The 12946-nt window shown below is 35.3% G+C and overlaps 1 non-coding gene across 1 annotated transcript; it reads right to left on the bottom strand.

The window, feature by feature from the left end:
* Positions 1-18: 18 nt before the first annotated feature.
* Positions 19-90, bottom strand: Trnat-cgu. Its single transcript has one exon. It is a non-coding gene; the product is annotated as a tRNA-Thr (tRNA).
* Between the last annotated feature and the right edge of the window lie 12856 nt (positions 91-12946).

The raw sequence follows: 12946 nt of genomic DNA, 5'->3' as shown, positions 1-12946 counted from the left end.
TTTTAGTAAAAAGTACCATGCCTCCTGTGAGGTTTGAACTCACGACCCCTGGTTTACGAGACCAGTGCTCTACCACTGAGCTAAAGAGGCTCTTGATGGGGTGTCGAAAATAATCGCTTTATGTTGATACTTGGCCCTAGACACTATACTGAAATATGATTGTGGCAACAAAAATAATGCCTAACCAAGTTAACCTTTTACTGATCAGCGAATAAAAAAGTAAAAGACTTTTACTTCTAACTAGACATCATAATATATTGCTTGTGCAATAATTAGTATTGAAACTGTTTTAACTGCCTTTTCCGCGACAACACTAATAACAATAACATTATTATTCGTAGCGTAAAGACCTCAGAAACAAGAAAGCGGCACTTAATTTCAAAACTGAAAACCGGTTTGATCTTAAGTTTTTCTTATTGTGATATGTTATAGTGACAGCACGAATCTTAATATTATGTACCCAATACCCATGCTGCAATCCGCCAAGCCGTTCAGGTTGCGGAGTGTGCCAAACAAACAAACCTATAGCTTCTTCTGACGAAAGTCGGGTAAATAAATGGGTCCACACTTCGATCACTAATATACGGTCCACACTAATTATAGAATTATAGCGATTTACGAGTACATCGATGTCCACACTATGCTTTGTAATTATACAGTTCTAAAATGTTCTGTCTCTGTCGAGACTTCTTACGTTAGAAAGAGATGCAAAACATTATAAATATTTTATGAGTAGGTATAAAGTACATGGGTATATATTACCTTAATGTTTACCCATGTACTTTATACCTACAACCCATGTTTATGAGACTATTTTCTTTCATCCCCTTTTTGTGTAATGAATATCACATTTCAAAAGGAAGTATCAATATTATAGGTGTCCCATAATATTTGACTTCACACTTATTATAATATTTTTAATTAAAGTATAGAATCATAACATTAAAGGCGGCTTAAATTAAATTTTCGAGGGGCGCTGGCTTCGTTTTAATTAACTCGTAAATTTTCCACGGGATTATTATTTTGATTGTTTTTTTGTTATAATATAATTATATTGTAGCGTGTAATGTTAATATTGTTCTTATCATAGTACGCAGCCCCTCCACGTTGGCCAGTGATGCGCAAAAGATTGTACCGTCGAGGAAATTGATTCCTAGGCAGTTGACGGACCTACATCATTTTGTCGGCTTATGTCAATTCAATGTTAGCTGTGATCGGTCGGATGGATTTGACGACTAACCCAAAAAATCAAACACCGTCCTTCTCTCCTCACACTCACGCCCGTCTTTCATATTATTATGCCAGGTGAAAAAGGACGACGCGGAATCATCGCCAAGTTAGTTTTTTTCTTAATAACTCGATAAATATACAATATTTAAAAAATCCGCCAGCTCAGTGTCTCAATGATAGAATTTTATACAAATATTAACTTAGTTTAATGCACTGTTATGGCAATATATTATTAAAAATTCGTGAAAATTAGATGCATCCTTGTGATTTTGTTTTATCGAGAAAATTTTTAGATATCGTGTTTTCGCTCAGTTTAAATTCTTGGAAATGTAATGTAGTATCTACGTTTAAAAAATTAAACGATTCGGGGCTTATTTTCAATTATAAAAATGAATTATAAAATCGAAAATTTAGGGCTAGTCACCCCCTTAACCAAATTACTTAGGTCCGTCTTCAATTTCTTATGATGATTTATATTATGACAGTATTTTTAGAGCTATATTATGACAGTATTTTTAGAGCTATATTATGACAGTATTTTAGAAGCGAGCCCCCCCCCCCCCCCCCCCCCCCCCAGTACGCCCATACTTACTGTAGTGCCTGGGACGAAATTTTAAATGTCCATACGGACATTTAAAATTTTAAAATTCGACGTCGACATTTAAAATTCGGTTGCCCAAGCACATACGGCATTCTCCCAACCTAGTTGGTCTAGTACAGAGGAACGATTAGATCAGTACGTATAGGTACAGGCCGTATAGAATATTAATTATTATACCAACACTTGTAGTTATAGTCTGTCAAAAAAGTGAAGAAATTAAAAAGTGGCAACATCGTAGTGTTGATTCCTTTATGTAAGGTTTATTTCTATGAAATTAAAAGGTTTTTGATTTATTTTTATATTTCAGTTGTTTTAATGAAAGTTAGAGTTAGCTAGATCTCGATCAAACCAATTAAGTTAGAGGGGGGCGGGCGACACACATTTTACCATTTTACCACTTTGGAAGATTCTCTCTCGCAAACTATTCAGGTTAGAAAAAGATTATATTAGAAACCTGAATATGATTTTTGAAGACCTATCCATAGATACCCCACACGCATATTGTGTTAGGTGAATTTTTTTTTGTTTCAATTGTATCCCCTAAAATTTTTAATAATTTTTCCATTTTTGTATCAAAATCTTAATGCGGTTTACAGACTACATCTACTTACCAACTTTCAATAGTATATGCTTTTATAGTTTCGGAGAAAAGTGGTTGTGACATACGGACGGACAGACAGACATGACATAAATAAGGGTTCCGTTTTTTGCCATTTGGCTACGGAACCCTAAAAAGGGATGACAATACAATGTTGCCACTTTTTAATTTCTTCACTTTTTTACAGACTACACTACGAAGATCTATGAGTATGCTACGCCGTAGAGCCCTCTACGAAAATATTTAAACGAAAGAAAAAAAAAACAAATTCGTACGTGGATTTACTGACGGCCGCACTAAGATAATAACAATTATTAAAGTTTAGTTTAATGAAGATTAGGACTTGATTACTCTATATTATGTATTTTCTGTTAAACTCGTCATGTGTTTAAAGTGCGTAAATAATTTAAAATGTCTAATAGCGACCGTCATAGACTTTAAATATTGATAAAAAAGTACACAGTTATATACATGACCTACAAAATCGACAAACAGCATACAAACATAAAAATTGAAGATTCAGATCTGATTTTAGATTTTCATAAAATTGATTTAAAAATCATAATCTTTATATAAATACGTGAGCCAAAAACTTTGTATCCCTTTTGACGATAAATGGGGAAACGTAGGTGAATGAAATTTTGCACAATTATAGTTTATATGGTGAAGGAGTGCATCGAGGTAATATTATTTTAAAAGTATGCTTGTATAATACATTTTTTTAACAAATAAAACATTACACACACTACAACACACACACCTAGGAAAATGACAGATTTTTGAGTGACAAGCCGATACATACGAATTATACTCTTTTATTTATGGTTGAAGTCTGTTGACACTTGACAACAAGGTGACAAATTGAAAATGATTTTTTTTTATTGAATCATAGATACTGTTAGACAATGCTTACACGGCCAGTCTGAGATCAGCTGAGTCCCAGAGACAAGAGTTGAAAAAATATGATAAAGTCAATATTTTTTTACAAAATATAGGTAGTTGTCCTAATGCCGTTGGAACTAAGATCGAATTTCGACCATTGGGCGATCTCTAGTAACCTTTTAAATAGCTTCTTCTGCCTGAGTAAAAGTAAACAATAACAAATGAAAAATGCAATACACTTTGTCAGTTTAATATTATAAACTTGTAACGGTAGTCGTATCCAATATAAACCTCTGAGAGTAATACAAAGTACAAGCTGTCTCAGTACCGACTCAAAAGTGCTTCCTATGAACGGTGTGTGGTGTAAATAGAGAAGAGAGCGACCCTTATCTTAGTATGTCAACAAATTTGACGACCTCTGTGGCTCAATTGGTTGAGTGTGTGGCAGCTCAAGCCGGGGGTCGCGGGTTCGAATCCCGCCGACGGAACAAAAAGTCTTCAATGTTCCTGGATTTGGATGTGTATTAAATATGTGTATGAAATAATAAAAATCTTAAATATACTTAGTATAAACGTATTAAATATAATATGTCCGTTGTTTGGTATTTGTAACACAAGTCCTTCAGGTACTCAGCACGGGGCCAGACTTACGTGGTGTGAATCGTCCATAGATAAAAAATATATACAAAAGTGGCACAATATTAACTCTTACAGATTTAGAATAGCCACGCACCGTAGAAAAGTGTAGGAATAAAAACACTAACGGATTTTAGGAACAAACTGCCTTGTCCTTTGCCAATCTACTACGACGCGGAATTTCACATTTTTTGGAGATAAAGACAGATCTGCTACCACATAGACAGAATGAATAGATATCTTACAAAACAATTTTGTATAATAACCTATTATTCCTCAGTAATTAAACGTGTCTTAAGGGGGCGACTAACCCTAAAGTGTCGATTTTATAATTCATTTTTATACTTGAAAATAATCCCCGAATTATCTCATTTTCTAAAATTAGATACTACATTATATTTCCGAGAATTCGATCTGAGCAAAAACACGATATCTTAAAATTTTCTCCATAGAAAAAAATCACAAAGAAGCATCTAATTTTCACGAATTTTTCATTTATTGCCATAACCGTTTTTTTTTTATGAAATAAGGGGGCAAACGAGCAAACGGGTCACCTGATGGAAAGCAACTTCCGTCGCCCATGGACACTCGCAGCATCAGAAGAGCTGCAGGTGCGTTGCCAGCCTTTTAAGAGGGAATAGGGTAATAGGGGTGGGTAGGGATGGGAAGCGAATAGGGGAGGGTAGGGAAAGGAATAGGGTAGGGGATTGGGCCTCCGGTAAATACAATGTGTTAAAATATTAACTTAGTTCAATACTAAGTTAATATTTTAACACATTGTATAAAATTCTACCATTGAGAGATCGACCTAGCGGATTTTTAAAATGTTTTCTATTTATCGAGTTATTGAGAAAAAACTCATTTAGCGATGAATCCGCGTCGTCCTTTTTCACCTGGCATATGAAAAACGGGAGTGAGTGTGAAGAGAGAAGGACGATGTTTCATTTTTTGGGTTAGTCGCCCTCTTAAGTCCAATTTCAGAGGTTTAGTTCGTCTCTTCTCTATCGCTTCTGATTAGCTAAAGTAAAAACATTAATAAAAAACCTCTATTGAAAGGCGTATTTGTTAGGTTTCAATCAATGTAATATGTATTACGCTACTTTGAATGAATATACTCCTAAACAAAAGCTTATGCCGATAAATAATTGTTAAACTCTCTACCACTTATCCCTTACCCCAACTCCTTTAGCTGGTCCCAGGTCCTCAGAACTAATCCTATTGGCTTACGTCCTTTATTGTGCACTTAGTCCATCCATTGTGCTCCTGGGTCTAGGATTAATTGTCTATTTTGACCATGTGAGGCAGAACCGTCCATACTGGGTGGTATCGGATGAACTTTATACTAAATAATCTCATTTAAGTAGCTAACTGCCGCACTTAGTGTGAATACTTTTCAAAATTCTTCTAACAAATCGAAATTCAGACCTTTCGTTTTCACTTGAAAACAAATAAAAATAGTTGAGTCTTCGTTGCAACAGGCTTTTCGTCTTGTCATCTTTTATATTATGATAGATGTTACCCTACCTTTTATAGCCCAAGAGCCACGGGACAGCCAGATTTTCGTCTTTTATAAAGCTGAAAGTTTTCCGAAATCCCAGCATCTATGGGGTGTCGGTCGCGGTTACTTTAGGAGGAATCCAGTTTAGAAGGTCTACCTTACCTTCGATAAAGTTTAAAGCTCATTTTATTATCTTATTTTCTTAGGGATAGCTATAGGAATCTCGTCTCACACTGCCAGACACTTATGACAGTTGCTTCACACTGCCAGACAACTTCAATGTATAATACAGGAAAACTTTTAGCTTTTATAAAATGACTAGACGATACCCGCAACTCCGTTGCGCCAAAACTTGTTTATCGCGCGGGAACAGTAAAATTTTCCAGAATAAAAAGTAGCCTATGTCCTTTCCCGGGACTCATAGTATCCCCATACCCAGTTTCAGCAAAATCGGTTCAGCGATTTGGGCGTGAAGAAGTAACAACAGACAGACAGACACACTTTCGCATTTATAATATTATAGTATAGTATGGTTTTTTTTTTATTATAAAATTGGGGCCGTCTATGGACTGTTCGTCCATATCCTTTTTTTGTTATTTTATTATTTAGATTTTTCGCACCAAGGATAATTGAAATAATATAGTAAGTATAGTATGGTTGAAAGTCTGGCTGTCGCTCGCTGGCTCTCACTCTAATAGTTTGCACGGGTAGCGTCAGCTTTTTATAAGATCAGGGCGAATTTGAGCCCCGCTACTTTTATTTGGTCACGTTCTGGGCGAGTTTATTTAGTCTTGTTACATGTTTACGGAGGGAAAAGGTAAAATCTTGTAAACACGTCACGAGTTTTTATAACGTCTTAAGTAACATCGTGGTTTCTATAAAATTGTAAGCGTTTTATATTACCCTACATTGCTTTAAAAAATATTTACGTCAGTGTTGTCGCTTTTATAATTTGTTATGTTACGTTTTGTATATTAAAAAGATAAAACCAACTTCAAAATTGCACTCAAAATTTCCTATCTCAAAAACTACCGAACCGATGTTGATGAAACTTGCAGTATTCCCTAAGTTGAACAATACCTAATACATACATATTACATATACATACAAGATACATACACTTTTGAAATTTGGCACATTTATTCAGAAGCTGATATTAATTAATATACGAAAACTGGGCAGTTCTGGAAATATTATTACACACACACGGGTCGAATTGATGACCTCCTTTTTTAAGTCGGTTAAAAATAAACAAGTTGGTAGTGTTGCTCATATTATGTACCATCGAAGAAATTGATTCCTAGGCAGTTGACAGACCTACATCATTTAGTCGGATCATGTCAATTTAATGTTAATTGTGATCTGTCGGTTGGGTTTGACGTAACGCGACCAAACTACGTAGGTCCCCCATTTGCCTAGGAATTAACTTCTCTGATAGTACAAGATATTTCACACACTGTATGACCTTCTCTTTTTCAGTAAGATATAAGTTAGTATATTGAATTTGCCACAAAATATGCCGTCCAAATTCATTGTACCTTTGACTTATCTAAGCATGATCCTTATTTAATTTGACATAGGGGTCCTGCCAAAGGTGAAATAAATTCCAATCGGCTGTACACGTAGCATGTAAATCGGCCGTGTAGGATTCTTTTCACGTTCGGCCCAGCGGCCATTTTTCTTCGCGAAGTTCTAAATTCAAACGCGAACAATCGTGCGACCACACATCACTGACAATACCTGCAGGGCTGTGAATTTTTTTTCAATTCATACCGCAACACGACGCGTAGATGCATTTCTAAATTTGTACTGAATTGACACATTTCAATTGCGTGACACGTCTTGCAAATCTGTCAAATCGATACAAATTTAGAAATGCATCTACGCGTCGCGTTGCGGTCTTATTGACCCTATAAGTCCCTTGCTCCGTTAAAAAGTTTTGCTGATTACGGGAGTGCCAGCAGAACACACTTTTTCACATGCTAATTTTCCAAAACTAGCCCGGGGATATTACTTTCTCACCTACGCCACGCCGGCGCTCTACTTTCTCTTCTTTTTAAATACAATGTATTAAACAAAAGTTTAATACATTGTATTTAATAATATGCAAATATGTAACTGATATTATGATTATGAATTTAATATGAATAAAACAATATATTTATGACATACGCGCCAACCCTACCTGTGTGTAGGCGGCTTTGTTATCTCAGTGAAATAATATATCGCAGGTGCCTTATCAATATTTATATTAACCGCCAAACATTTACAAAACTCTTGAGTTAAATTTAACCCTGGGTTAAATGTCATATTATCTCTCTGGTTCATCAAGGCTTACTTTAGCTTTGATTAACTTTAACCCTCATTAGCATTAGTGGGTCTTGTGTTATTTCTGTATGTTTTAACTGCTAACCCATCAATCCCCAAGCGGAAATTTGTGAACAAGGTTCGTATACCTAATTATATAACAGCTAGTACATGGTTTGTATATTATACAACATTAAGGGCTTGTTTCACCACTCCTGATAAAGTGCTGGACAGGCTATTCACAACTTATCTGACAGATACTCCATACTCCATCTGTAAAAAAAGTTGTGGATAGCCTATCCGGCACTTATCAGGATGTGGTGAAACAGGCCCTTATTTACTTTATTATACAAAATTAGTCGTGGAAAAATCAAGTTACAGCATAAAAAACTGAATTAGGTAAATGCCAAACAGGCACAATATGTTGGCACTTGGCAGCCATATGCCATTATTCGCAAATGAGTCTCATTACCCGCCTAGTGCGAGTGCCAATGCCATATCCGCATCCGTTCCAAATTCGAAATGTCAATACGGAAACCTATTTAGTGTTGAAAAATGATGTAACAAAATATTTGTGTGCGCTTAGAGGAAATAAAATATGATTGGTTTTTTTGTGAGGCTAACAAGCAGTTGAAAAGCAACTTCTTCTGCTCTATCTAGTGCATCTCCCGTGAAAATCCTTCTTTTTTTAGCCGTCGGCTAAAAATACGTTTGAGATAGATAGCAGGGGAGCCTTATTTATAATAATTATTATGGCCAGTATGGATGTGTTGGATGAATTCGGAGAACTTAATATACAGATCTGTATGAACTTAATATACATATCTGTGGAGAACATAATATTAGGTATGTTCTCCGCATTCATCCAATCCAATCCATAATATTATACTAATTAACAGAGTCAAGCGTATAGTCATACTAGACTGAACTACATGTAGAGATGGAATATCTCTAATGTAGTTCTGTCTAGTGTTCCGTCAGTATTAATTACTCCTGGACGGACAGTGTTTCTCAGAGTTTGTCAATAGAGAACCAGACTAGTGTGTATAATTGAAATAGCTGTATGTATAAGAGTATTATATTGAACTAGCTGTCCCGGCAAACGTTGTTTTGCCATATATATTTTTTTTGGTATGAAAAATAGATGTTGGCCGATTCTCAGACCTACTCAATATGCTCACAAAATTTCATGAGAATTGGTCAACCGTTTCGGAGGAGTATGGCAACGAAAACTGTGACACGAGAATTTTATATATTAGATTAAACATAGACGTATATAATAAACAATAAACTCTTACCCTCTCTGGGCCTTTGAAATATGACATTGACATGTTTTATAGCGTAAAGAGGTAAAATACAGACACACCCTAGAATTTTTTGTTAAGTTAAGTTTAGTTTGAGATAGTATAATATTTAATATTTCTCGTCACGTCACCTTATATTATAATTACTATACGCATGAACGTACAGTGTTTCTTAAAGTTTGTTGTAGTTTATTTATAGCTGAACCAAATAAAAAATTGTATAATATTTTCAATGAATAGCTTTATGAATTGTGTTAAAGTTTGTATCATTCCATCAATCAATCCCCTTACAAATTATATTTGTAAAAAATGATTTAGCACGTCATACATTTTCGATGCATGGTAAAAGGAGCGGCCGATATTATTCTCTCTTCTCTCTGCTTTCTCTTTCGATCCTGCTGTTTCTCTCTCTGAATATAACAATTAATATCGGGGCTAATGAATCCTAAAAGTTTGAGAAGCACCGAGGTGCCTCTGAGGATACACCAGGGGCTAGAAAAATGAAAAAAAAGTACGTGTAATATCCATAGCTCTCCCTTACCTCAAGCCTATACCGCAGAACGCGATAGAGACAACTGCAGAAAATCAACGATTCGTTGTCCCCTGATTCCTTCCCCAAAACTTAACCGATTTAAGTACTTTTTTCATTAAAGATTAAAGAAAGGCTTGAGCTGTGTGTGTTCCTATGTTTTTTTTGTATAATGTAGCCAAATCTGTTTTCTGCATGTTTGTACACAGCGGAAAGTCTGGCCATTTTTGGGTTTTTGAACGTTCATATCTTATTTAATAATTAAATTATGAAAAAAAAAGAAAACATAGGGACATTGTATTAGTGGCCGTAGATATTCAGAAAAAAATTATAACTGTACTAGCATTATCCAGGGAGGAAACAGGGGACAACGTATGTAAGGAAACAAGGGCGGTGTGGACTCCTCTTAAAAATAAAATAAATAAATAAAGCTTTATTGAATTCCATACAGTATTGAGTTTACATAAAAAAATAATTATTATAAAAAGTTTTCTGCATGTCAATTATTATAACAAAAAACACTCTTCTTAAATGGCAAAATTTTATTTGACGCAACGGCATGCCCGAGTTGCTGTTTTGTTTTAAATTCTGCCAACACCTGGAGCGCAACCCGTTGTTTTTTTAATAATATTGAGTATGTTATTAAAAGGTGAATCGTAAAAGTTTGAGAAGCGCCGAGGGGCCCCTAATTGTCGGGGCGCTAACTGCGTTAAATGGCAAAATTTCATTACGTAGAATTACCCTCGTCGGGAATATTACGATCGAATACGATTCTTTTACCCACTGATTTATTGAAGGTCTTTAGTCGAGACGGGAGGAGAGGCGATTTCGAAATAAAATAATTATTTAATTTTATACAAGTCATAAGTCATAACAATATTATGATCTATGCTTTAAATGTATGGTTAGAGGGAACTGATTTTATAGTGAGTATATTAGATGGTCAGGCTTTGAAATTTTTTCCTGAATATCTATGGCCACCACATGGCCACTATTATTAGCATGTCCCTATGTTTTCTTACTTTTCATAATTTAATTATTAAAAAATATAACATGAACGTTCAAAAACCAAAAAATTGCCACATTTTCCGCTCAAACATCCAGAAAACAAAGGCTAGATTATATAAAAAAACATAGTAACACAGCTCAAGCCTTGCTTTAATTTTTAATGAAAAAGTACTTAAATCGGTTAAGTTTTTAAGAAGAAATCAGGGGACAACGAATCGTTGATTCTCTATTCTTTTATTAGATCAAGCTGTAGTTGCTCTATCGCGCTCTGCGAGGGGAGGCTTGAGGTTACGGTGGTGCGTAAGGTGCGTCCTGGGCGGTGGCCCAACCGTGCCCCCCTAAAGCCGCCACTGAAAGGTAGCATATTATAATATTATTGATGCGCAGTACTAGAAGAAGAGATTACTTCCTCGCCTATACCGCGCTGGCAGCCTACACTCCGTCTTACGAATTTTCAATCAGGTTATCCCGACATTGGTTAACATTTTTAACTATCCCAATGGAAGTTTTCACTTCAAAAACTATTCCTGTCTATATTTACCCTATACAAAAGGCAATACACCTAGCTATTAATTAGTATAGACAAAGTTGTAAATGAAATACCCATTTCCAACTCGAGATACGCTTCATACAAAACTTTGTATAAGTCCGACTGTATGAGCATTTTAATTAAGTTCGTACAATGATGCTCGGTAGTTGTACTGACAGTGACGTTATATTGGTATTTGGTGCCTTTGTTTAAACGAGCATTACTATGTCCTATAAAATGTTTAATCGAATTTATTTAATTTAAACGCCTATTTATCTAGACAAAAAGATATTTTGTGTGACATCTGGAACTTGTTACTACGGCACTCAGAGACGAATAATAATTATTTAACTGTAATTAAATAATTAAGATAAACCCAAGTAAAAATCTTCATTAAATGTCTCTGAGTGCGCCAGTTAAAATTCGTGGTACCGATGCAGTTTGAAGTTGTTTGACATCGTCAGGGCCCGATCTAGCAATTTAGCCGCTCCGGGCAAAGATCATTTTCGCTGCCCTTTATAAAAAACCGGCCAAGTGCGTGTCGGGCCACGCGCAATATAGGTTTCCGTAGTACCGCTAGTTTTTGATAATTCTTGTATGGTCAATAAATGTACATTTTTAACGTCTTTTACACTACTAATAACTTCATCTCAGTTACGTTCAAAGGAATTTGAACGAAAAGTTCCTTCATACTTCGCCGAAAAAATTGTTTTTAGTTGATCGACTATTACTCAATAACTTATGAAGTCTTCGTTGCCGTCAATTTTTATAATAGAATATCATAGTTTGCCGTGATATTTTTTTCTTTTAAATTCAGCATATTACCTACTCCCGTGAATTTTTCCACATTTCCAGAAGCTACCGTTAAGCTGGTAGATGGGGGGGGGGGGGACACTGAACTCTAAAGATTTTTTCCGCTTTGAAACTTCATATTTCACAAATAGATCCCTAAATCGGAAAATGATTTATGAATACTCGCAATCATAATAATAGCAAATATAATAATAAATAATAAAAATAGCAAATAAAAATCATATCCAACGACACACGGTGGGGACGGGAGAAAAAAAATCATCCCCGCTTGATGTGTAGGGGACGGTACCATAAAAAAATATGTTTTTTTATACCATTTTGTCGACATCATTAATATGTGCATTCATGACAAATTACAGCTTTGTAGGTCCTATTGTCTCTGAGCAAAACCGCGGACAGACGGACGGGCACACCGAAACTATGTATAAGGGTTCCTTGTTGACTACGGAACCCTAAAAACCATATAATTAAGTCATGAGCTAGTTTAGTTACAAGATAATAGGTGAGAATATTGAAGTAAAATACATAAATATTTCCACTATCCATTATCCAACCTGAAGTAAAATCTCCTTGATCTCCTTGAGTGGTGGTCATGGCTATGTTGGAAGATAGGAATAAGTGGGGAAAGGCACAATATATTTTATTAGTAATATTTTCAGACTTTGGTACTAGTCACACACAAGGGTAGGGTTGATTCAGACCGCAACGCAATTTAGAAATGCATATCTATGCTACGGCATAGATATGCATTTCTAAATTTAATATTTATATGGATTTGACTAGTTTTTTTTATTCATAGGATTTGACAGATTCACAAGATGTAGGTACCTCTCTCGCAATTTAAATCTGTCGAATCTATACAAATTTATGCCGCGCCTCGCCTGGACCCGGGGGTATCATAGGGGTTACTCCTTGGACCGTATTATAAGACAATTTTGTACGGTCTGTGTTTTCATCAACATATATTACATTACTAAGTCTTCACAATATTTTATTCATGTATATAATATA

This window comes from Aricia agestis, chromosome Z (assembly GCF_905147365.1).
Source record: "Aricia agestis chromosome Z, ilAriAges1.1, whole genome shotgun sequence".
Taxonomy (NCBI): Eukaryota; Metazoa; Arthropoda; class Insecta; order Lepidoptera; family Lycaenidae; genus Aricia; species Aricia agestis.
This window is presented reverse-complemented; position numbering and strand designations above follow the sequence as displayed.